The following is a 25,084-nucleotide window of genomic DNA, read 5'->3' on the forward strand; positions in this document are numbered from 1 at the left end:
GATCAGGCAGAGGGCGGCGCACACACTATATGCGTCATCGCGCCCTCTGACCTGAACAGTCAGAACAAGAGGACGCGAAGACAGAGCGGCGCCCGGCGTGTGGAACGTGGACAGGTGAATATAAAATACTCACCTAGTCCCGGCGCTCCTGGCGCTCCTCCTGCCTGTCACACTGTCTTCGGGTGCCGCAGCTCTTCCTCTGTCAGCGGTCACCAGCACCGCTGATTAGAGAAATGAATTTGCGGCTCCACCCCTATGGGAGTTGAGTCCATAATCATTTCTCTAATGAGCGGTCCCACATGACCGCTGAACAGGGGAAGAGCTGCGGCACCCAAAGACAGTGTGACAGGCAGGGGGAGCGTAAGGATCGCCGGGACTAGGTGAGTATGCCTCAGCGCCCTCTCCCCCTCACCCGCCGACCCCACCGCCGACCGTGACTCGAGTATATACGGTAATTATGTCATTTATCTAATCTGCTCCATCTGTTACACATATTTTTTGTAAAATTGGAATTTATTTTTTAGGGGGGGTTTAAAAAAAATGTAGGATTCATATTTTATGTGCAGTATTCTTTTTGAAGTCAAACAGAAACAAAATCCGGAATAAAAATGCAAGAAACACTGTACCAATGACAATATTCAATAAACAAACACATTGTGGTCAGCATTCCCATCATAATGCTGGATCTAGCAATGGGGTAAAAAAATTGTGTAATTTTGTCTAAGCGCCCTTTCACACTGCACTTTGTCACGTTTATTAGTCCCATAAGCTATAGTGGGGCAGACAGAGGCAACATGCACTCTGTTATGCATCATTTTTGGGTGTATACACCTACAAGAGGTGGACACTCAGATGCAGTCTACTACATCTGCCCACTTCAAGTAGGTGTATATGCCTGAAAATGAGGTGTAAGGAGTAAGTTTATTTTGTGACAGCAAAAGTGCAGGTATCAGATCCCATGGTTTTTATATCTTTAAAGGGAACCTGTCAGTAGTTTTGGCAGATATAAGATACAGCCACTGCCTTTTAGGGCTTATCTACAGCATTTTATAATGCTGTAGATAAGCTACTGGTCCGAGCTGAAAGATAAGAAAAATACATTTTATTACACTCATCCTGGAAGGTGGTCCGGTGTGGTCTGGTCCGATGGGTGTCGCAGGTCCGGGTCCAGCGCCTCCCATCTTCTTGCGATGCCGCCCTCCTGTTGCTTCATCGCTCCCTGGCATCACTCTCCAGGCGTACTTATCTGCCCTGTTGAGGCCAGTGTAAAGTACTGCAGTGCACAGGTGCTGGGCCTCTCTGACCTGTCCCAGTGCCTGCGCACTTCAGTACTTTGGTTTGCCCTCAACAGGGCAGATAAGTACAGGAGCACGATGCCGGGGAGCGATGAAGCAACAGGAGGGCAGCATCGCAAGAAGATGGAAGGCGCCAGACCCAGACCTACGACACCATCGGACTGGACCACCCTACAAGTGAGTATAATAAAACTTCTTTTTCTTATCTTTCAGGTTGGACCGGGGCTTATCTACTGCATTATAGAATGTGGTAGATAAGCTCTGAAAGGCAGTGTCCGCATCTTATATCAGCCAAAACTGCTGACAGGTTCGTTTTAAAACTAAAGGTGTGAATATATTTCTCAGAGCAATAATGGCTATATTTCAGTTACATTCTGTATATAGGTAAAATAGAGCAATGTATTTGGTTTAATATGATAGAAATATCTGTTATGTCTTTTCTCGGCATGATGTAAGCAATATTCAAAACTTGGTGGAAGAACTTAGATATTGATCCAGTCTTTGATTTAGATATTATATGCATTTTTATATTTAAGATGTTCTTGATGTTCTTGTCACCAAGTTAAAAGTGGCCAGTTTTTGCACTTATTTAATTCTACTTTTCTCCTGAATATTCCTTTTTTTGTCTTTGACTTTTTTAATTAGTTATACACGTAACCTGACTTTTAAAGTGTTTTTTGTTTTAAAGTCCTGTAAAGAAGGCTGTATAAAAAAATTCCACACATAAACCTACTCCAGCATGATGCATTTGTACAAAAAAGCACCACTAATCAAAAAAATTCACAAAGCAACAAAGAAAAAAAATACTTTGGGTTTGATCCAACACCCAGTTGGGAGAGGGCACAGCTAAGAACACCTGACAAACTCATCATCATTTACAGCACAAAAGTGGCAGAAATTAAGAAAGAAATGTATGGAATACATTTTTTAGGTTTGATTCATGGCAGCTAAAAGATGTGCCAAATTCACCTCAAAAGAAATTTGACAAATTTACTCCAGTGCACACTTCAATATAGACCTTTATATTGCACTGCAAGTTTAATGTACAATCTGGTTACAGCATTTTTTTTCAAAAATATGCACACAAAAAGCATGAAAAAAGCAATGTGAGTAAAACCACATTAATCTAGTCCTGTGTTGAATATTAAGTATAAAGTATTTTCTGGAAAGCTTCACTTGGACATATCAAGATGCATAATCTCCTTTAGGAATGATTTACGGGTATACTGTTTCTAAGGTAACAATTCTGCATGATGTTGCTTTGGCATTCCTGATATGATTGTTCCTTAACTATTCTCATTGTTTCAATTAACTATCAAATCTAATTCATGGATGGAAGTATGTGGAAACGAGAGCTTGTGGACTCGTAGATTTTAATTCTAGTTGTCATGGTTTTTCCTTTGAAAATGTTCTAAGCACAATCAGAAAAGTTTTTTATAGCTCACATTGAATTCATTGAGATATTGAATTTGAAGGATATGTAAATAAACAACTATATTTTATACTAGTTAGCCCTTGCAAAATTTTCGCACATTGGTTGTCGGGGGAGCAGGCAATTTCAGGAAAATCAAGCTGGCCAAATGTTAATGTATTTAATGAGATGATGAACACACAGAGGTATGTATATATGTAGATTGGTAATAAAATAAATTGGTTTGATAAGTAGAGGCTAAAAAAAGTCTTCAGGTTGTGGTGCCACCTGCAGGTTATTGTTTTTTTTTGCAGGTTTCTGAAAATGAATGTTTAAACTGTATTTATTGATCAAATCGTGAAAGTGTGGTTTGTTTGTGTCTTTTTTTGCTGAAGGAGGCAAGTTTACATGGTGTAAGGCATAAGACATAAGACATAAGGCATGGTGTATTATTTGTGTGCATTGGGCGAAGTAATCACTGAAAAAGCAGTGCATGTTTACAAATGTGTTTGAATATGTGACTCGCCTGCAGTGAGGTGTGCAATCCTCCAATGTGCCTGAAATCGGCTGGACAAGGAGTTCGCCAAGTTGGAAAGCCCTCAAGGAAAATGTTAGGATTTGTTTGTGATGTCTGTAAGCAGCTTGGTGGTAGTGTGCTTTAGGTTAGTGTGTTGCCACCTGCAGGTAATTTTTCCTTACTGCAGGTTTATGAAAATAAATGTTTAAACTGTATTTTGTGATCACATAATGGATGTGTGGTTTGTTTCGCTATTTTCTTGCTGAAGGGGGCAAGTTTACCTTTCAAATGGTTATCATTTGTGTGTGTGGGTGCAGTATGAATGGAGATACAAAGTAATCACCGAAAAATAGTGTTTAGAAATAATGTATAATGATTATCAATGTATTTTAGTAAGATATAAAGTATGTGAATTTCACTTATTGATTGTGTAGAATGTGCTCATATGTGTAGACAGATGTAGGTCCTAACATTCTCTGAAAATACTGATTCTATAGGATTAGGATCTGGGAACTACGAAAGGTCAAGGAAGTAACAAAAACTCTCTTTTATGCCTAATTCAGAAATCTATGTTTCACATACTGTATGTGTTACATTCATTTTTTTTCATTAATCGAACATAAACCCATTGTAATCTATGCTCCTATTCACATGTCCATATTTTTCACCGACCGTGTGAGTGCAAAACACGTCAAGGCATATCCGTGATGAAAAGGACCAATACATATCTATGGATCCATGAAAAACACATACTGCTCACAGATGGCATCACTGTAATAGCTGTGTGCTGTCCGTATTCAATATAGCAAATTATGGGAGAAGCTTTGTAATTTATTTCTTACTTCATCCATCTGTTAAAAACACTAATGAACCACTGATCTCTCCCCAATGGTGCTTTGACATGTGGCGCATTAGTAGCAGGAGTGAGCGCACGCTATGTGAATCAAAGTGTGAGACCTCTGCTGCAGCTGGATAGGAGCAGATCCCCATAGGCTTGAGAGTGGGATGATAAATCTGCTTATAGACTGCACTGTGCCTCAGTTCCCCATGTCAGTCTGCTCTTACTTACCCACATTTTATTCTAATTACCATGACATGAGCCCCGACGCTCTTTTCACCAGAAATTGCACTTGAATAATTTAATGGTACACTAATCTTACCACCGCCGCAGGAAAATACCATCTGCAGCGGCAATCAGGCAGCGATCAAAACCATCATATGTGCGCTGCTCCCAACAAACATCCTCTGAGTAAAATCACACATTAACACCAGCGTGACCCTACTTCTAAACACCGCATGTTGTAACAACTCTTAGCGGTATTTAACTGTTGATTGCTCAGTCGCAGGTTCAGTTATAAAAACCTCATTGCTGTAATTTCAGATACAAACTGTAACTGCTTTTTCCAACTATGGATGCAATTTTTATAAGGCACAATAATAAGTAATAATATATCACTTAAACTAATGTATAGTGATCGTGCCTTTAATGACGCAAACAGGCTCGGTTAATATTAACTCTTGCCTCTACCCATCTGTCAGGGACGCTGGCATAACTATCATAGGAGAAATCTGACTAATAATTTATAGGGACAAAGTCAAGAGTCCTAATAAATTTATATTAAAATCTCCTACATTTACCCACTACTAGGAATCAGTGGGTCACATTTAAATCCGCCTGTGACCCAATATACATCCATATTGGATGTATGTATGTAAATTATATACACTATAAATTTTAAATATATCTGGAATAAAAGTTACATTTTAATTACGCATTACTTTTTTCTTTTTTGAACTTAATCCATAATTTACCGATGGTGCACACCAATGTTTAATTCTGTCTTATGAGACTTGGTCAACTAAAAAACAAGTGGCCAAAATATGTATCTACCCCAAAATATTATAACCACAAAACGTTAGCATGCTGAACAAACATCAAACCGTCACACAGCTCAGTTAATAGAAAAAAAAAAGTTATGGTGATCAGACACAGCCAATAACACAAGCTAAATTTTAATTTTGTTTACAAATTCCAGAATTTTGTTTCATTACTAAAATAGAAAAAAGGGAAATCATACTGACCGGTGAAATAATATTCTCATATCCTTTTTGCCACCCAATGAAACTCCTCCAAAAGAATGGTATAATTCCTTTTTAAAAAAAAAAAAAAAAATGACCACACTTTGAAATTGTTTTTCAATTTTTACAGCACATTGTAGTGTTAGGGCTAGCGGAACGCACCGAGTAAATATAGATGTTTATTATTGGTGCGTTCGCAGCCCGAGGTCCACCGTGCAGGAGGAACCTGCTGCTAGTGAATGGTGGCAATATTTGGTGGTATAATCTAGCTCTGTTACTTCACAGAGTAGCCGTGAAAGGAAAGCACTGCGCCTTGTTAGATTTATAGGCGCGCAAGTAACAGCCGAGCTGATAGCAGTCTGTGGTCATGCAAACACACAATCTCCTCACCGGAGGTGCTGGTATTCTAGGGGCTTATTTCAGCCATGTCCCTGAATACATTCAGTTATACAACAGCAGTTGCACTCAAAGAAAGGTTTTCAGAGTTGTGGTTTGACTGAAAAACGTGGTTTTCTTTATTACAAACACCAAAATAAAGGTATCACCGCAGTGTGTCAGGGTAGGTAGGTAACGTTTTGACCCACAGGGTCTTTCTCAAACCTTACTGTAGGAGCAGAGTAGAGGGCATGAATCCCTTGAGGGGTGTTTGAGTCCCGTTCGGGGCTGTAGCAGCGAGAATGATGGTGTCTGCGCAGACAAACCACAACTCTGAAAACCTTTCTTTGAGTGCGACTGCTGTTGTATAACTATAGTCTGGAGTACCCCTCCATGTTCAGTCTGCACCACCAATAGCGAGAGTGCACGTCTTGTTCTTTAATACCTGAATACATTCAAACATAACCACACTGGCGCAAAGCACATAACTTAGATTGATATTAGCGCATGGCCGTGCGGTCATGCGGACCTTTTATAGCTGCAGCAAGTACAGGACCTTCCCAGAAGGGCCAATGGGAGGCTGCCACAGAAGTTGAGCACCTTCAGGACCTTCCTGGAGGACCAATGGGATTTGCTGCAGTATCTAAGCATGTGACCCTTGATATCCAACGAGAGATCTTACACTGGGCATGCTCAGAAGGGGAAAAGCAGGACTTAGTCCCAAAAACATCTGCTTGCCATTGCCCAGTACTGGCTACAATGGCAGTAGCTGGAAAGGCAGCAGTAACCCTTTGCATGGAGTCAGAATGAGCAAGACGCTGGGACCGACATCTCCACTGAGCAGGCTCCACTGGGGCAGGAGAAGAATGGGAGACCGCAGCGGCGATGGCCCGAGATTTTCCCTGTGCAGAGGCAGGAACTCGACCCCTAACATTACCCCCCTCCTAGGGCCCCCCTCCTTGGACCTCGCTAGGCTCAAAGGCAGCAATGAGCTGCAGAGCCCGAATGTGCTCAGCAGGCTCCCAGGACCTGTCCTGTTGTGAATTCTGTTCACGAACTCCCTCCTGTGGTTATGAATGGTACTTCGGCGAGTTCTGTCCATGGACTCCCTCTGGTGGCTGTGAGTGGAGCTGCTGGTTCTGAGGTTCCTTCTCCAGCTGACCTCGTTTAGGCCTTGGCTGGCTGCTCTATTTAACTCCACTCAGATCGTTACTTGATGCCAGCTGTCAATGTCCTAGTACTGGTTCAGTTCTCTTGGATCTTTCAGATGACCTGTTTACTTCAGCAAAAGCTAAGTCCCTGCTAGCTTATTTGTTACCACTGTGTTTTTGTCCAGCTTGCTATTATGATTTTGTCTTGTTAGCTGGAAGCTCTGGGATGCAGAGTGGCACCACCGCGCCGTGAGTCAGTGCGGTGCTCTCTTTTGCACACTCTGCGTGTTTTTTTTTGTTCGTTTTTTATGCTGACCGCAAAGATACCTTTTCTATCCTCAGTCTGTTTAGTTAAGTCTGGCCTCCTTTGCTGAAACCTATTTCATTCCTGTGTTTGTGACTTCCATCTTAACTCACAGTCAATATGTGTGGGGGGCTGCCTATTTCTTTGGGGGATTTCTCTGAGGCAAGGTAGGCTGTATTTTCTATCTTTAGGGGTAGTTAGCTTTTAGGCTGTGAAGAGGCTTCTAGGCAAAGTCAGGAACGCTCCACGGCTATTTCTAGTTGTTGTGATAGGATTAGGGGTTGCGGTCAGCAGAGCTCCCACTTCCCAGAGCTCATCCTGTATTACTAGTTTGCTCATCTGGTCATTTCTAGTGCTCCTAACCACCAGTTCAATCATAACTGTACAGCTGGCCAGTAAAGTGTTAATGCATCTCAATAGAGGGATAAGAGAAGTTCTGAGACCATTTTTTTTTCTCTGCAGCGTGTTTTGTTTCTCTTTTCCCCTAAATCTCTGGGTGGTTCAGGACACAGGTGTAGATATGGACATTCAAGGTCTGTCCTCTTGTGTGGATCAACTCACTGCAAGGGTACAAGGCATTCAAGATTATGTAGTTCAGAACCCGATGTTAGAACCCAGAATTCCAATTCCTGATTTGTTTTCTGGGGATAGATCTAAGTTCCTGAATTTCAAAAATAATTGTAGACTGTTTTTTGCTTTGAAACCCCGCTCCTCTGGTGACCCCATTCAGCAAGTAAAAATCATTATTTCTTTGCTGCGTGGCGACCCTTAAGACTGGGCATTTTCCGTTGCGCCAGGAGATCCTGCATTGCGTAATGTAGATGCGTTTTATCTGGCGCTTGGATTGCTTTATGATGAACCAGATTCAGTGGATCAGGCAGAGAAAATTTTGCTGGCTTTGTGTCAGGGTCAGGATGAAGCGGAGGTATATTGTCAGAAGTTTAGAAAGTGGTCTGTGCTTACTCAGTGGAATGAATGTGCCCTGGCGGCAATTTTCAGAAAGGGTCTTTCTGAAGCCCTTAAGGATGTTATGGTGGGATTCCCCACGCCTGCTGGTCTGAATTAGTCTATGTCCTTGGCCATTCAGATCGATCGACGCTTACGTGAGCGCAAAAATCTGCACCATTTGGCGGTGTTTTCTGAGCAGAGGCCTGAGCCTATGCAATGTGACAGGACCTTGACCAGAGCTGAACGGCAAGAGTACAGATGTCAGAATGGGCTGTGTTTTTACTGTGGTGACTCCACTCATGCTATCTCTGATTGTCCTAAGCGCACTAAACGGTTCGCTAGGTCTGCCACCATTGGTACGGTACAGCCAAAATTTCTTTTGTCCGTTACTCTGATTTGCTCTTTGTCGTCCTATTCTGTTATGGCATTTGTGGATTCAGGCGCTGCCCTGAATTTGATGGACTTGGAGTTTGCCAGGCGCTGTGGTTTTTTCTTGGAGCCCTTACAGTATCCTATTCCATTGAGAGGAATTGATGCTACACCTTTGGCCAAGAATAAGCCTCAGTACTGGACTCAATTGATCATGTGCATGGCTCCTGCACATCAGGAGGATATTCGCTTTTTGGTCTTGCATAATCTGCATGATATGGTCGTTTTGGGTTTGCCATGGCTACAGGTCCATAATCCAGTATTGGATTGGAAATCAATGTCTGTATCCAGTTGGGGTTGTCAAGGGGTACATGGGGATGTCCCATTGTTGTCTATTTCGTCTTCCCATCCTTCTGAAGTCCCTGAGTTCTTGTCAGATTACAGAGATGTATATGATGAGCCCAAATCCAGTGCCCTACCTCCTCATAGGGATTGCGATTGTGCAATTAATTTTATTCCTGGTAGTAAGTTTCCGAAGGGCCGACTGTTCAATTTGTCTGTGCCAGAACACGCTGCAATGCGGAGTTATATAAAGGTATCCTTGGAGAAAGGGCATATTCGCCCGTCGTCGTCACCATTGGGAGCAGGGTTCTTTTTTGTGGCCAAGAAGGATGGTTCTCTGAGACCTTGTATAGATTACCGCCTTCTCAATAAAATCACCATCAAATTTCAGTACCTTTTGCCGCTACTGTCTGATTTGTTTGCTCGGATTAAGGCGGCTAGCTGGTTCACCAAGATAGATCTTCGAGGGGCGTATAATCTTGTGCGTATTAAACGGGGCGACGAATGGAAAACAGCATTTAATACGCCCGAGGGCCATTTTGAGTACTTGGTGATGCCATTCAGGCTTTCTAATGCTCCATCTGTGTTTCAGTCCTTTATGCATGACATCTTCCGAAAGTACCTGGATAGATTCATGATTGTATATTTGGATGATATTTTGGTCTTTTCGGACGATTGGGAGTCTCATGTGAAGAAGGTCAGAATAGTGTTCCAGGTCCTTCGTGCTAATTCCTTGTTTGTGAAGGGGTCTAAATGTCTCTTTGGTTTCATTTTTGGGCTTCATTTTTTCCCCTTCTACTATCGAGATGGACCCTGTTAAAGTTCAGGCCATTTATGATTGGACTCAGCCTACTTCTGTGAAGAGCCTTCAGAAATTCCTGGGCTTTGCTAATTTTTACCGTCGCTTCATCGCTAATTTTTCTAGTGTTGTTAAACCATTGACTGATTTAATCAAGAAAGGTGCGGATGTGGTCAATTGGTCCTCTGCGGCCGTTGAGGCTTTTCAGGAGCTGAAGCGTCGTTTTTCTTCTGCCCCTGTGTTGTGTCAGCCAGATGTTTCGCTCCCGTTTCAGGTTGAGGTGGATGCTTTGGAGATTGGAGCAGGGGCTGTTTTGTCTCAAAGAGGTTCTGATGGCTCTGTGATGAAACCATGTGCTTTCTTTTCTAGAAAGTTTTTGCCTGCTGAGCGCAATTATGATGTGGGCAATCGAGAGTTGTTGGCTATGAAGTGAGAGTTTGAGGAGTGGCGACATTGGCTTGAAGGAGTCAAGCATCGCGTGGTGGTCTTGACGGATCACAAGAATATGACTTATCTCGAGTCTGCCAAGCGGTTGAGTCCTAGACAGGCTCGATGGTCGCTGTTTTTCTCCCGCTTCAATTTTGTGGTTTCGTACCTTCCGGGTTCTAAGAATGTGAAGGCTGATGCCCTTTCAAGGAGTTTTGTGCCTGATTCTCCGGGAGTTCCTGAGCCGGCTGGTATTCTCAAAGAGGGGGTAATTTTGTCTGCCATCTCCCCTGATTTGCGGCGGGTGCTGCAGGAGTTTCAGGCTGATAGACCTGACCGTTGCCCAGCGGAGAAGCTGTTTGTCCCTGATAGATGGACTAGTAGAGTTATCTCTGAGGTTCATTGTTCGGTGTTGGCTGGTCATCCTGGAATCTTTGGTACCAGAGATTTGGTGGCTAGATCCTTTTGGTGGCCTTCCTTGTCACGAGATGTGTGTTCTTTTGTGCAGTCCTGTGGGACTTGTGCTCGGGCTAAGCCCTGCTGTTCTCATGCCAGTGGGTTGCTTTTGCCCTTGCCGGTCCCGAAAAGGCCCTGGACGCATATTTCCATGGATTTTATTTCAGATCTCCCTGTCTCTCAGAGGATGTCAGTTATCTGGGTGGTTTGTGATCGCTTCTCTAAGATGGTCCATTTGGTACCTTTGCCTAAATTGCCTTCCTCCTCTGATTTGGTTCCATTGTTTTTCCAGCATGTGGTTCGTTTACATGGCATTCCGGAGAACATCGTGTCGGACAGAGGTTCCCAGTTTGTTTCAAGATTTTGGCGGTCCTTTTGTGCTAAGATGGGCATTGATTTGTCTTTTTCTTCAGCTTTCCATCCTCAGACACATGGCCAAACCGAACAAACCAATCAGACTTTGGAAACATATCTGAGATGCTTTGTTTCTGCTGATCAGGATGATTGGGTGTCCTTCTTGCCTTTGGCTGAGTTCGCCCTTAATAATCGGGCCAGCTCGGCCACTTTGGTTTTGCCTTTTTTCTGTAATTCTGGTTTCCACCCTCGTTTTTCTTCAGGGCAGGTTGAGCCTTCGGACTGTCCTGGTGTGGATTCTGTGGTGGACAGGTTGCAGCAAATTTGGACTCACGTAGTGGACAATTTTACATTGTCCCAGGAGAAGGCTCAACGTTTCGCTAACTGCCGTCGCTGTGTTGGTCCCCGACTTCGTGTTGGGGATTTGGTTTGGTTGTCATCTCGTTATGTTCCTATGAAGGTTTCGTCTCCTAAGTTTAAGCCTCGTTTCATTGGTCCTTTCTGAAATTCTTAATCCTGTGTCATTTCGTTTGGACATTCCAGCTTCTTTCGCCATCCATAATGTGTTCCATAGGTCGTTATTGCGGAGATATGTGGCTCCTATGGTTCCCTCCGTTGATCTTCCTGCCCCGGTGTTGGTTGAGGGGGAGTTGGAGTATGTGGTGGAGAAGATTTTGGATTCTCGTGTTTCGAGACGGAAACTTCAGTTCCTAGTCAAGTGGAGGATAATTCCTGGGTGGTTGCCTCTGATGTTCATGCTGCCGATCTTGTTCGTGCATTTCATTTGGCTCGTCTGGATCGGCCTGGAGGCTCTGGTGAGGGTTCGGTGACCCCTCCTCAAGGGGGGGTACTGTTGTGAATTCTGTTCTCGAACTCCCTCCTGTGGTTATGAATGGTACTTCGGCGAGTTCTGTCCATGGACACCCTCTGGTGGCTGTGAGTGGAGCTGCTGGTTCTGAGGTTCCTTCTCCAGCTGACCTCGTTTAGGCCTTGGCTGGCTGCTCTATTTAACTCCACTCAGATCGTTACTTGATGCCAGCTGTCAATGTCCTAGTACTGGTTCAGTTCTCTTGGATCTTTCAGATGACCTGTTTACTTCAGCAAAAGCTAAGTCCCTGCTAGCTTATTTGTTACCACTGTGTTTTTGTCCAGCTTGCTATTATGATTTTGTCTTGTTAGCTGGAAGCTCTGGGATGCAGAGTGGCACCACCGCGCCGTGAGTCGTGCGGTGCTCTCTTTTGCACACTCTGCGTGGGTTTTTTTGTTAGTTTTTTATGCTGACCGCAAAGATACCTTTTCTATCCTCAGTCTGTTTAGTTAAGTCTTTCCCCCTTTGCTGAAACCTATTTCATTCCTGTGTTTGTGACTTCCATCTTAACTCACAGTCAATATGTGTGGGGGGCTGCCTATTTCTTTGGGGAATTTCTCTGAGGCAAGGTAGGCTGTATTTTCTATCTTTAGGGGTAGTTAGCTTTTAGGCTGTGAGGAGGCGTCTAGGCAGAGTCAGGAACGCTCCACGGCTATTTCTAGTTGTTGTGATAGGATTAGGGGTTGCGGTCAGCAGAGCTCCCACTTCCCAGAGCTCGTCCTGTATTACTAGTTTGCTCATCTGGTCATTTCTAGTGCTCCTAACCACCAGTTCAATCATAACACTGTCCTCAGGACTATAACCCTTCCAGTCCACCAAATAAAATCTTTTGCCACGTACCACCTTGCGCCCCAAAATAGCGTTCACCTTGTAATCATCCATAGACGAACCCGATGTCCCAGCAGATGACTCAGAAAACCGGGACATGTATACGGGTTTCAAGAGGGATATATGAAAGGTGTCGGTGATACCCAGTCGTGGCGGAAAAGCCAAATGGTAGACCACAGGGTTAACCTGTTCGAGGACCTTGAAAGGACCACCGAGGTGCAAACTGAGAGGACTCAACTCGCAGCCTGATGTTACGGGTGGAGAGCCACACTAAGTCGCCAGGAGCAAAGGTCGGAGCGGGGCACCGATGTGCATCGGCGGAGGACCTCATTCTCTCCTTGGAGGCCCGAATGGAATCCTGATTGTGGTCCCAAATGTCCCATGCCTCCACAGCCCAATCTGCCACCCTGGAGTTGGCGGAAGACACAGGCATAAGCACAGGTACCCACGGATGCTGACCATAGTTAAGGAGGAATGGGGTCTGCCCAGTGGAGTCATCTACGGCGTTGTTAAGCACAAACTCCGCCCATGATAGCAGGGATGCCCATTCTTCCTGCCTGGCTGAGACAAAATGTCACAGATATGTGACCAAGGTCTGGTTGACCCTCTCTACCAACCCATTTGTCTCAGGATGATATGCAGAAGAGAGATTCAACTCAATGCAGAGAAGATGACAAAGCTCTCTCCAGAACCGAGACGCAAACTGGGTACCCCGTTCACTGACCATTTTGTCCGGCATACCGTGTAGCCGGAAGATTTGTTTTATAAACAACGCTGCCAAGGCCAGTGCAGAAGGTAGCTGTGGAAGTGGCACCAAGTGCACCATTTTAGAAAAATGATCGGTGATAACCCAAATGATGGTACAGCCACGAGACTTGGGCAAGCCCACCACAAAGTCCATCCTGACCATCTCCCAGGGTCTGTCTGCCACTGCCAACATCTCTCTGGTGGGAGTCAATATCTGGAGAGAAGATGAGAATATCATCCAGATAGACTACGACCGAGGTGGAGAGCATAACCCGGAAGATATTGTTAACAAAGTCTTGGAACATGGCTGGGGCATTACAGAGCCCGAAGGGCATCACCAGATACTCATAGTGCCTATCCCTGGTATTAAAAGCTGTCTTCCACTTGTCCCTCTCACGGATGCGAATCAGGCTATAAGCACCAAGCAGATCTAATTTGGTAAATACCCTTGCTCCCCATAGCCTATCAAAGAGCTCAAAAATCAGGAGCAATGGGTACTTATTCTTAACAGTGAAGGCGTTAAGACCCCTGTAATTTATGCATGGACGTAACTCTCCGTTCTTCTTCTGCACGAAGAAGAACCCCGCCAAATTCTCCTGGATGTATTGGGACATAGCCTCCATTTCCGGTAGAAAGAGGGGATAGACCCATCCCCGAGGAGGTTCTGCTCCAGGCATGAGATCAATACAACAGTTATAGGGGCGATGAGGCAGAAGGGTCTCCGCAGCCTTTTTGGAGAAGACGTCTGCATAGGACCAATAGCACTTGGGAAGGGAAGAAAGATCTGCGGGTATCTCAGTAGTGGAAACCTGAACACACTCCCTCACACATCTGCCCTTACATGATTCACTCCAACCCAATATCCTCCCAGAGGTCCACTCAATATGTGGGGAGTAGAAACGGAGCCAGGGTATTCCCAGCAGAATGTCGTCCATTCCCTCGGGACGGACAAGAAGTGAAATAATCTCCTGGTGGGAAGGGGACAAGGATAAAGTGAAAGGGACAGTCTGGTGTGTGATTTGTGAGGGAAGTGTCGACCAATTCACTACTCGAACAGTCACCAGTTTGGCGAGCATCACCAAAGGTATTGCATGGTGCAGAGCAAAAGCAGAGGACATGAAATTCCCCCTCTGCTCCAGAGTCCACACAAAGCTCGACTGTTAGAGTGGATGAGCCTAACGTGATTGTCCCTTTAAAGGACAACTTGTAGGAAAATGCCACTGGGTCTAGTGAACCACCTCCAAAGGTTACTAGACGCGATCATTTTCCCGACCGCTGTGGACATTTGTTAGCATAATGTCCTAACTGTTGGCAAATATTACAAACCACGGGTACTCGAGTGGCCCGGGACTTAGGTCCCGCTCGAGAAACCTCCATGGCCTCATGGGAGTCGGATGCCTGAACAGAAGATTCTAGAGGTCTGGCGAAGGTGGGAGCCAGCCGGAACCTCTGCCTACAATGGGTCCGCTCTAACCTCCGCTCGTTAAAACGGAGGTCGATGCGGGTAGATATTGTAATGAGCTCCTCCAGTGTGGCAGGAATCTCCCTGGAGGCCAAGGCATCCTTCACATGGTCTGCCAGTCCTTTCCAGTACACCAGAATAGGGACTTTATCCGGCCACTCCAGAGACCAGAGTCCGGACTTGGATGGCGAACTGGCTGACCATGGACGAACCCTGTGTTATTGCCAACAGTTGGAGCACCATATCGTGGGTGACACAAGGTCCTAAAAAGAACTGTTTCAGAGAGTACAGGAAGAGAGGAGCACTCTGCACCACACGATCATCACGCTCCCACAGCGGCGTTGCCCACTCCAATGCTCTGCCTGACAAAAAGGATAAGATAAAACCCACTTTCACCCGTTCCATAGGAAAACGTGCAGCCAGAAGCTCTAGATGTATGGAGCACTGATTCACGAATCCCCGACATAGCTTACTGTCACCAGCAAACTTGTCTAGAAGTGGAAGACGGGATAAAGTCGGAGCAGTGGTGGCAGAGAACAAACTGGCTGCAGCTACTCTTGCAGCCTGAACAGTGACTGCGGTAACATCCACAGCTGAGGTTGTGCGCTCTGGAGCCACCAACGTACCCTCCAGCTGCTGGATGCACCGCTGTAGATGCTGATCGTCCGCCATTTACTAGCCAGACCCTGGAGCTAGTATTATGTTAGGGCTAGCGGAACGCACCGAGTAAATATAGATGTTTATTATTGTGCGTTTGCAGCCCGGGATCAACCGTGGAGGAGGAACCTGCTGCTAGTGAATGGTGGCACTATTTGGCGGTATAAGCTAGCTCTGTTACTTCACAGAGTAGCTGTGAAAGGAAAGCACTGCACCCTCATAGACTCACAGGCGCGCAAGCTAACTGCCGAGCTGATAGCAGTCTGCGGTCATGCAAAAACACAATATTCTAGGGGCTTATTTCAGCCGGGTCCCTGAATACATACACAACACACAATCTCCTCACCGGAGGTGCCGGTATTCTAGGGGCTTATTTCAGCCGTGTCTCTGAATACATACACACATAACCACACTGGTGCAAAGCACATAACTTAGATTGATACTAGTGCATGGCCGTGCGGTCATGCAAACCTTTTATAGCTGCAGCAAGTACAGGACCTTCCCAGAAGGACCAATGGGAGGCTGCCACAAAAGTTGAGCACCTTCAGGACCTTCCTGGAGGACCAATGGGATTTGCTGCAGTACGTAAGCATGTGACCCTTGATCTCCAACGAGAGATCTTACCCTGGGCATGCTCAGAAGGGGAAAAGCAGGACTTAGTCCCAAAAACGTCTGCTCGCCGCTTCCCAGTACTGGCTACAATGGCAGAAGCTGGAAAAGCAGCAGTGACCCTTTGCACAGAGTCAGACTGAGCGAGATGCTGGGACCGACATCTCCACTGAGCAGGCTCCACTGCGGCAGGAGAAGAATGGGAGACCGCAGCGGAGATGGCCCAAGATTCCCCCTGTGCAGAGGCAGGAACTCGACCCCTAATGTTGTAGGGTAAAATAAAGAGTGTAATTCAAAAATACCAAAATAAAAAACCAAGCCTATTTAGATGACAAAATAACTCAAACTAATGGCTGTCAGAAGAAGGAAAGATATTAATGACAATGAAAAATAGCTGTAGAGGACAGGGTGAGAGTATCTTAAGAAATTAATTATAAATACATTTTCTTTGTTAGTTTTTATATTACTGGAGAACTCCTTTAAGTAAAACAGCTTGAGGAAATAGAGGAGAGAACAAGTTGAACAATTTCAGCTGGCAACACATTGTAAATACATCTACAGCTGACTTCTCCTTTTTTCTGAAATAATAAGATATATTTATATCAGTGTATCAGTGTTACTGTATGAAACCAGAATATATCTGAAGAAGATAAAAAATAGAAATAAATACTTTGAAGGCCACAGGAGTCCATTATAGGAGCTACAAGAGATATTTAGTCTGCCTGTGGCTTACAACTGTTTTCGACATTGATAAATTGTTTTTTAGATTCAGGATAAAACACCAATGTTTTGGTTCATTTAAATGTAATTTATACTTAGGCAGAATCCCCAGCAGGGTTATTCACAGTATTGACTAGTATTCTGACTTTTCATCTCTTGGTTATCAGGATCCATTCATTTAGGACTAAAAGAAAAAGAAATGTTGGAATTTAAGCTAAAAAGAAAAAACCTTTATAATATTTACTTGTTGCTTTTCTCACTTTCTAAGTGATCATTTGGCTTCAAATGTTGTTTCCACCTATCTACATTTTTTGAGCTTAGAAAAGTAACATGTTAAATTAAACTCATGAGCCACGATTAATTAATAATGGCCTTTCATATGCTAATCTTAAAGGGCCCCTGTCAGGTCCCTCATGCCCTCCAACCCAGCCGCGTGGACCTTTGTATGATTAGACTGCCTGCCTAACCAGCCTGTATAACATAATTCAATTAAATAAATGCATTAAAAAAGCATGTATAATGTCCCCGTTTCCTATGCTAATTAGGACTTTGACTAGTTGATAGGGCGTTAGTTTCCCCAGACTAGTCATCCCTCTCTCCATGCCCCTGTGGGTGTGATAACATAATTTGAATACTCCAGCCTCATTGCCAGCTCATGGAATTCTAGCGCATGCGCGCTTCTCATTTCAGCAGCACCAATGTGTCTCTGAGTTCAGGTGTACGCTTCCCGGATTCAGAGACGCAATGCACATGACTGGAAGTTCTTAACATAACTTCTGATAAATTCCTTATTTATTTCATATTCCATAATACAGTGACTTCTGAGAACAATTCAAAAACTGCAATTAAACAAGTTTGTCAAGAAAGATTCCTGTTCACTGTCACGCTATGTTGATATTATCACGATCAAATACCAGTCTAAAAGTTCAACCTTACTCTTCTTCCACAGGCTAACAACTGAGCACAACACCATTGTCAATCAGTACAAATACCCAGAAAAACCAAATGCTGCTACCATTTGGTGTTTTTAGGCAAACAGAATTCTTCACGCCTTATTAACTTGACAGTATTTGCTCAGTATTGTGCATCAGTATCTATAAACATAACCTACAGAGTGAAAAACTATAATTGAAAGATAAGTTTTAAAACCATTCTGTTTTTTCCTCATAAACATTTTGCACTAAGATGCAGACTCTGTTGCATCTTAGGAAAAGAAAATCACTTTTAAAAGCATATGGAAAAGCGAGTGAGTGAGAATATAAGTGTTTTGTTTACAGTTAACTGACGAGCAAAAGGGTAACAATGTTTTGAACGATTGACTTTCAGGCTCCATATCTCACCATACACTACTGCTTTAACGTGAGACTATGATCATTTTATTAACAATTATCTACGCTATCTCATACAAAAATTTGACTTGCAACTATGTTGCATATGATTACCTATGCAGATTCTTGTCATGTCACTCTATTGTTATTGTTTTGCTCCTGGTGGTGGAAAAATCTTTCTTCTTGTATACTAAAAAATACAACTTATTTTCACATTCCCTATTAGCTCAGTGTGTTATTAGGTTAATTACCAAGCAAACGGTCAATGGTTGGAATCGAGGAGCAGCCAAGATGTGTCCCAGGAAAAGAAAAACAACATCAGCTAGTTCATCAAAAGTGGTCTCTCGGCCAAGAAAATTGCCAAAATGATCATGTGAGTACCATGACAGTTGGAAGAATATGGAATGATGTCCATCCATCCATTGAAAAACCAAGAGGTGGACATTGAAGCAAAATATTGGAGTCAACAACTCAGCTCTGTTATGATCTGGTGTCCTAAGAGCAGCATGAGACGTACTCTGGAGAAGATGGTACCTGTACTGACCGCAGACCCTGAACCTAACACCGCAACTAGAAGTAGCCGTGGAATATACCTAGCACTCCCTGGACATCTCGACACAGCCGGAGGACTAATTACCCCTAGAGATAGAAAAGGAAAACTATCTTGCCTCAGAGAAAATTCCCAAAGGATAGGCAGCCCCCACAAATATTGACTGTGAGAGGAGAGGGAAAAAACATACACAGACTGAAATCAGAATTTAGCAAAGGAGGCCACTTCTAGCTAAATAGAAAGGATAGGACAGAGTACTGTGCGGTCAGTATTAAAACACTAGAAAATATCCACCACAGAAAATACAAAAACTCCACAGCTAACTAAAGATATGGAGGGTATATCTGCATCTCCAGAGATACCAGCTTGGCTAAACAAATCCTTATACAGACCAAGCTGGACAAGACAAAAAACATGGAAAAGAACTGAACAATAAGGCCACAGCATGTGGACAGCAAAAAATCAAGGCCAGAACTTATCTTTGGTGAAAAGAACTGCAAAGCAGGAGAGACCAGGCAGAGATGTGAATCCTCCAGGAACAATGGACAACTGGCACTGACCAAAGGGTGAAGCAAGACTAAATAGCCCAGTCAAAATTGCAAGAAGTGAACACACCTGATAAATGCTGTGATTCAGGGACAGCAGTGTTACCACTTACAACCACCGGAGGGAGCCCAAGAGCAGAATTCACAACAGTACCCCCCCTTGAGGAGGGGTCACCGAACCCTCACCAGAGCCCCCAGGCCGATCCGGATGAGCCAAATGAAAGGCACGAACCAAATCATCAGCATGAACATTGGAGGCAACAACCCAAGAATTATCCTCCTGGCCATAACCCTTCCATTTGACAAGATACTGAAGCCTCCGCCTCGAAAAACAAGAATCCAAAATCTTTTCAACCACATACTCCAACTCCCTATCAATCAACACCGGGGCAGGAGGATCAACAGAGGGAACAACGGGCACCACATATTTCCGCAACAAAGATCTATGAAAAAGATTATGGATGGAAAAAGAGGCTGGAAGGGCCAAACGAAAAGACACTGGATTGATAATCTCAGAAATCCTATAAGGACCAATAAAACGAGGCTTAAACTTAGGGGAAGAAACCTTCATAGGGACATGACGGGAAGACAACCAGACCAAATCCCCAACCCGAAGCCGGGAACCAACACACCGACGACGGTTAGCAAAACGCTGAGCCCCCTCCTGAGACAACACCAAATTGTCAACAACATGAGCCCAAATTTGCTGCAACCTGTCAACCACAGAGTCCACCCCAGGACAATCAGAAGGCTCAACCTGCCCTGAAGAAAAACGAGGATGAAAACCAGAGTTACAAAACAAGGGTGAAACCAAGGTAGCAGAACTAGCATGATTATTAAGGGCAAACTCGGCCAATGGCAAGAAAGCCACCCAATCATCCTGATCAGCAGACATAAAGCATCTCAAATAAGTTTCCAAAGTCTGATTAGTTCGCTCGGTTTGGCCATTTGTCTGAGGATGAAATGCGAAAGAAAAAGACAAATCAATGCCCAGCCTAGCACAAAAGGCCCGCTAAAACCTAGAAACAAACTGGGAACCTCTATCGGACACAATGTTCTCCGGAATGCCATGCAAACGAACCACATGCTGAAAAAACAACGGAACCATATCAGAAGAGGAAGGCAACTTAGGCAAAGGTACCAAATGAACCATCTTAGAAAACTGGTCACAAACCACCCAGATAACTGACATCCTCTGGGAAACCGGAAGATCCGAAATAAAATCCATAGAAATATGCGTCCAAGGCCTCTCAGGGACCGGTAAAGGCAAAAGCAACCCACTAGTGCGGGAAAAGCAAGGCTTGGCCCGCGCACAAGTCCCACAGGACTGCACAAAAGAACGCACATCCCATGACAAAGAAGGCCACCAAAAGGACCTACCAACCAAATCTCTGGTACCAAAAATCCCAGGATGACCAGCTAACACAGAACAATGAACCTCCGAAATCACTTTACTAGTCCATCTGTCAGGAACAAACAATTTCCCCACTGGACAGCGGTCAGGTTTATCAGCCTGAAATTTCTGAAGAACCCGTCTTAAATCAGGGGAGATGGCAGAAAGAATCACCCCTTCCTTCAGAATACCGACCGCCTCAAGGACCCCAGGAGAATCAGGCAAAAAGCTCCTAGAGAGGGTATCAGCCTTAACATTCTTAGAACCCGGAAGATACGAGACCACAAAATCAAAACGGGAGAAAAACAGGGACCATCGGGCCTGTCTAGGATTCAGCCGTTTGGCAGACTCGAGATAAATCAAATTCTTATGATCGGTCAAGACCACAATACGGTGCTTGGCCCCCTCAAGCCAATGTCGCCACTCCTCAAATGCCCACTTCATAGCCAACAACTCACGATTGCCGACATCATAATTGCGTTCCGCAGGCGAAAACTTTCGAGAAAAGAAGGCACACGGTTTCATCAAGGAACCATCAGAATTCCTCTGAGACAAAACGGCCCCTGCCCCAATCTCAGAAGCGTCAACCTCAACCTGAAAAGGAAGAGAAATATCCGGCTGACGCAACACGGGGCAGAAGTAAATCGGCGTTTAAGCTCCTGAAAGGCAGAAACAGCCGCAGAGGACCAATTCGTCACATCAGCGCCTTTCTTCGTCAAATCGGTCAGGGGCTTAACCACACTGGAGAAGTTGGCAATGAAACGGCGATAAAAATTAGCAAAGCCCAAAAATTTCTCAAGGCTCTTCACGGATGTGGGCTGGATCCAATCATGAATGGCCTGAACCTTAACCGGATCCATTTCTATAGATGAGGGAGAAAAAATGAAGCCCAAAAAAGAAATCTTCTATACTCCAAAGAGGCACTTAGACCCCTTCACAAGCAAGGCATTATCACGAAGGATCTGAAATACCATCCTGACTTGTTTCACATGAGACTCCCAATCATCTGAAAAAATCAAAATATCATCCAAATATACAATCATGAATTTATCAAGATAATTCCGAAATATATCATGCATGAAGGACTGAAACACAGATGGAGCATTAGAGAGTCCGAATGGCATCACAAGGTATTCAAAATGGCCTTCGGGCATATTAAACGCAGTTTTCCATTCGTCACCCTGCTTAATACGAACAAGATTATATGCCCCTCGAAGGTCAATCTTAGTAAACCAACTAGCCCCCTTAATCCTAGCAAACAGATCAGAAAGCAAAGGCAAAGGTTATTGGAATTTGACCGTGATCTTATTCAAGAGGCGATAATCAATACAGGGTCTCAAGGAGCCATCTTTTTTGGCAACAAAAAAAAACCTGCTCCCAATGGTGAAGAAGATGGCCGAATATGCCCCTTCTCCAAGGACTCCTTAACATAGCTCCGCATGGCGGTATGTTCTGGCACAGACAGGTTAAAAAGTCGGCCCTTAGGGAACTTACAGCCTGGAATCAAGTCAATAGCACAATCACAGTCCCTATGCGGTGGAAGGGAACTGGACTTGGGCTCATTGAATACATCCTGGAAATCTGACAAAAACTCAGGAATTTCAGAAGAGGGGGAGGAGGCAATTGACATCACAGGAACATCACCATGAACCCCCTGACAACCCCAACTAGTCACAGACATAGATTTCCAATCTAATACCGGATTATGCACCTGTAACCATGGAAAACCCAGCACAATAGCATCATGCAAATTATGCAAGACCAGAAAACGACAATCTTCCTGATGGGCTGGCGCCATGCACATGGTTAGCTGTGTCCAAAACTGAGGTTTATTTTTAGCCAACGGTGTAGCATCAATGTCCCTCAAAGGAATAGGACTCTGCAAAGGCTGCAAGGGGAAACCACAATGTCTGGCAAATTCTAAGTCCATTAAGTTTAGAGCGGCGCCTGAATCCACAAATGCCATGACAGAAAATGACGATAATGAGCAGATCAGGGTCACAGATAACAGAAATTTAGGTTGTACAGTACTGATGGTAACTGAACTAGCGATTCTCTTGGTACGCTTAGGGCAATCAGAAATAACATGAGCAGAATCGCTGCAGTAAAAACACAACCTACTCTGACGTCTGAATCCTTGTCGTTCAGCTCTAGACACAATCCTATCACACTGCATAGGCTCAGGACTCCGCTCGGAAGACAATGGCATAGTGTGCACAACTCTGCGCTCTCGCAAGCGCCGATCAATCTGAATGGCCAGAGACATAGAATCACTCAGACCAACAGGCGTGGGGAACCCCACCATAACATCTTTAACGGATTCAGAAAGACCCTTTCTGAAGATTGCCGCCAAGGCATCCTCATTCCATTTAGTCAGTACGGACCATTTTCTAAACTTCTGGCAATATGATTCTGCCGCTTCTTGACCCTGAGACAGGGCCAACAAGGTCTTCTCAGCATGATCCACTGAATTAGGTTCGTCATACAATAACCCAAGCGCCTGAAAAAACATGTCTACATTAAGCAATGCTGGATTCCCAGGTTCCAGGGCAAATGCCCAATCCTGGGGGTCACCACGCAGCAGAGATATAATAATTTTAACCTGCTGGATGGAATCACCAGAGGAACGGGGTTTCAGAGCAAAAAACAGTTTACAGTTATTTTTAAAGCTCAGAAATTTGGACCTATCCCCAAAAAACAAATCAGGAGTTGGAATGCTAGGCTCTAAAACTGGAGTCTGAATGATATAATCAGAAATACCCTGTACTCTAGCAGCAAGTTGATCCACACGAGAAGCCAATCCCTGAACATCCATACCAGCGCCGAACTCCTGAGCAACCCAGAGATAAAGAGGGAAGAGAAAAAAAAAACACAACAGACTACAGAAAAAAAATGGCTCAGCACTTTCCTTCCCTTCTTCTGAGATGCGGTTAACTCATTGTGGGCCAGTTGTACTGTTATGATCTGGTGGCCTAAGAGCAGCATGAGACGTACTCTGGAGAAGGTGGTACCTGTACTGACCGCAGACCCTGAACCTAACACTGCAACTAGAAGTAGCCGTGGAATGTACCTAGCACTCCCTGAACATCTCGACACAGCCGGAGGACTAATTACCCCTAGAGATAGAAAAGGAAAACTATCTTGCCTCAGAGAAAATTCCCAAAGGACAGGCAGCCCCCCACAAATATTGACTGTGAGAGGAGAGGGAAAAAACATACACAGACTGAAATCAGAATTTAGCAAAGGAGGCCACTTCTAGCTAAATAGAAAGGATAGGACAGAGTACTGTGCGGTCAGTATTAAAACACTAGAAAATATCCACCACAGAAAATACAAAAACTCCACAGCTAACTAAAGATATGGAGGGTATATCTGCATCTCCAGAGATACCAGCTTGGCTAAACAAATCCTTATACAGACCAAGCTGGACAAGACAAAAAACATGGAAAAGAACTGAACAATAAGGCCACAGCATGTGGACAGCAAAAAATCAAGGCCAGAACTTATCTTTGATGAAAAGAACTGCAAAGCAGGAGAGACCAGGCAGAGATGTGAATCCTCCAGGAACAATGGACAACTGGCACTGACCAAAGGGTGAAGCAAGACTAAATAGCCCAGTCAAAATTGCAAGAAGTGAACACACCTGATAAATGCTGTGATTCAGGGACAGCAGCGCTACCACTTACAACCACCGGAGGGAGCCCAAGAGCAGAATTCACAACACAGCTCATCACAAGGGCTATCAGTTCTGGCGCGACAAACATGGCAGTATAGTGCAATTAGCATCTGACTCTTGGGTTTTTTTGCTTTTCACTGGAACAACAGGCTAGGATTTAGGTTGAACACATTAAATCTTTAAACGTTACAACTATAAAACTCTGAAATATTGTAAAAAATCTAAGTCTTGGTAATATTCAAAGACACACACATATTCTTCTCTCAAGCATCACATAGGTAACACAGCAATCTCCTATAACGTAAAGAGATGGTTACAAGGAAAAACTATTACAATTTTAGAGCTTGATTCATCAAGACTGGTGCAGTCCACACAGTTCTTAATCAGGAGATGCGCTGAAGTCAGATGTCTATGATTCATGACCAGCCTTATACCTCTTCATGAATCAGGAGCATTGAATGAGTGGAGTGCACCTCACCACCGATCATACTACAGTCCCGGGTGGAGTTATATTTATGGCATAGTGATCGCTGCCACAAGTGATGAATTTGATGAGCAGTAACCACCATGCCCCTGTTCTACCACCAGTTCTGCCAACTTTGTCTGAGCTGGTCCAAAAACCAAATTGTACCAAAATGATGATACTTTTTAAAGTTACTACTGGCATAAAAGCTTTGATGAATTAAGTCCTTAGTATTTAATACATGAAGGTATAATGCCATAATGGGTTGCAAGAATTAAGAAATAAGGTTCATGCATAAAATGGGCAGAAACAGTCATAATAATAAAGTAGAGAAAAAAACTATTTTACTCATTAGAAAATAGATTTCATGTATATTAATTTCACTAACAACTAGAAATTATCACATTTTTTT

The sequence above is a fragment of the Ranitomeya variabilis genome, chromosome 2 (genome assembly GCF_051348905.1).
Source record: "Ranitomeya variabilis isolate aRanVar5 chromosome 2, aRanVar5.hap1, whole genome shotgun sequence".
In the NCBI taxonomy this organism is placed as follows: Eukaryota; Metazoa; Chordata; class Amphibia; order Anura; family Dendrobatidae; genus Ranitomeya; species Ranitomeya variabilis.